The sequence below is a fragment of the Lactuca sativa genome, chromosome 4, assembly GCF_002870075.4.
Source record: "Lactuca sativa cultivar Salinas chromosome 4, Lsat_Salinas_v11, whole genome shotgun sequence".
NCBI lineage: Eukaryota > Viridiplantae > Streptophyta > Magnoliopsida > Asterales > Asteraceae > Lactuca > Lactuca sativa.
In genome coordinates this window covers 323,157,453-323,159,541 of record NC_056626.2, presented here as the reverse complement: position 1 = coordinate 323,159,541, position 2,089 = coordinate 323,157,453, and positions in this window count along the sequence as shown.

The window sequence follows — 2,089 nt, the reverse complement described above, 5'->3', positions numbered from 1 at the left end:
TCCATGGATTATCAAGTTGGGTTCCACCGATAGGATTCTCCATGGATGCTCCATGGGAGTTACATACCCATGGGTCATGGAAATGAAGAGTCATGACACATTATGGTTTAGAAGGTGTAACCCTAGATGTGTCAACACTATATAAAGAACATATTCTCCACCAAAATAGGCTACACATAAGAAACAAGAGGGCTAGGCCGATTTTAGAAGTGTGTATTCTATCTAAAGTCATTCCAAAAGCATTTGGTGTTGTGTGAAGCATTTGAGGCATCACACTTGGTGTGCTAGGCTCACAAGGTTTCAAGGATCATAAGCAACAAAAACGTAAGTTATTCTATCTTTCCTTCAAGTTAAAAAATTTTCCCCACGTATGCTAGATAGGATTATAGCCTTGGAATTCAACTTTGCATGATTATTAGACAAACATAGATCCAAGGTTATTAGGGTTGCGGGTACACTTAGGAAGTGTTAGAATGCTCAAAACCCATCAGTGGTATCAGAGCATAGCCTTGTTTGTTGATTTTTCGTGCAAACTGTTGAAAAAAATCGTTTTTCTGTTTTCTGCTCATATGAATTCGTTGAGTCTGTTCTTGCACTCGACGAGATCCATGAACAAATGCAAGCTACTCATTGAGTCTGTTCTTGCACTCGACGAGTAGAGGCTGCAGTTTTCAGAAATTCAGCTTTTGTTTCTGGAAATGGACTAGAAACATTACCCTAAACTGTTTTGGTACTTGAAAACTTGTTTTAGATGGTGTAATGTTTATGCTAATCAATTTGCAATGGCAATTATCAAAATTACAAAGTTTTTAAGTGTAATTTTTAATTCTTGAAATGCACATATTGATGTTCTTGAACTTATGAAGATTAGATGATCATAGGAATTACTTGTAACCTTCATGGTAGTTTAATTCATGATCATAAAGTGTTTTAATGGAGTCCATAACTTGTCCTCAAGTTATGGAAAACCAAAAGTCACACTTTTATTAAAGCAATTAAAAGAACACTAGAGTTATTAAAATGAGGAGTCTTCATTTTTATTACTCAATTAAATTCATAAGTTATAAAAAATGAAAAGTTTTGAACGTTTACAAAAGTTGCCCTCAAGTTTTGGAAAAGGTAAAGTCTTGATTAAAACTTTAGTTGCATCCATTAGAATTTTCAAAGTTAAAATTCAACCCTTATACTTTATATTATAATTTAATAATATATATATGTATAGGATCAAGTCGTCTTACGGCTAGTACGCCTCATTCACGAAGCCGATCTATAAGGGGGGTATAAGGTGGTTGCCTATAAAATGGAAACTTAATGGGTGTCCACTCTCACCCACCGCTTCCTTGATTGGTGGAGGGTCGTTAGCCGAACGGGTAAGACAAGGACTTATAAATTCTCATTAAAAGTATGATGAATATTATAAAGTAACTAAATGCTTTTATTAAATTCCCAATCTTAGTTACTTTAGGTAAAAATGTGAATAAGGTGCTAAACCATGAAATTACACTTTACACTTTGTTTAATTCGTTGGTGGAGCGTGTGTGGTTAACCGGCACACTAACTTGGCCTTAACAAGGTAGGTAAAGGGTGACTTAAGGTTTACCATAGCATTAGTGGATCGTGTGTGGTTTACCGGCACATCGATTGAGTGATAAACTTTAAGGGTACCAAGTGATTTGCATGGTTACTTCACACCTCGTTTTGTGATCCTCGGTATCCCAGTCACAAAACTTGGAGGGAACACTCGAGATTGAAACATGCCTTTGAAAAGTTCATTGAATCTCAAAAGAATCTACGAATTTCTAAGCACCAATCAAAAACCTAATATTTAATATTTCGTTTTTCAGGGTGGAAATTGGTGAATCGTCATTCACTTACCTTTCAAATATGTTATAGCTTGGATTACGACATACGTCTTCTAAGTTATAATATATTGTGATTGGATCCTAGCCTTAATATTATATTTGCGTGTTTTATTAAGGACTCTCTTAATATCTAAACTAATCTTGTCCTCTTCTTTCATATGTCTTCAAACAATACTGCTTCTGGTTCTAGTCCTAATGGCTCCTTTACCCTTATGAACTTGTATGTG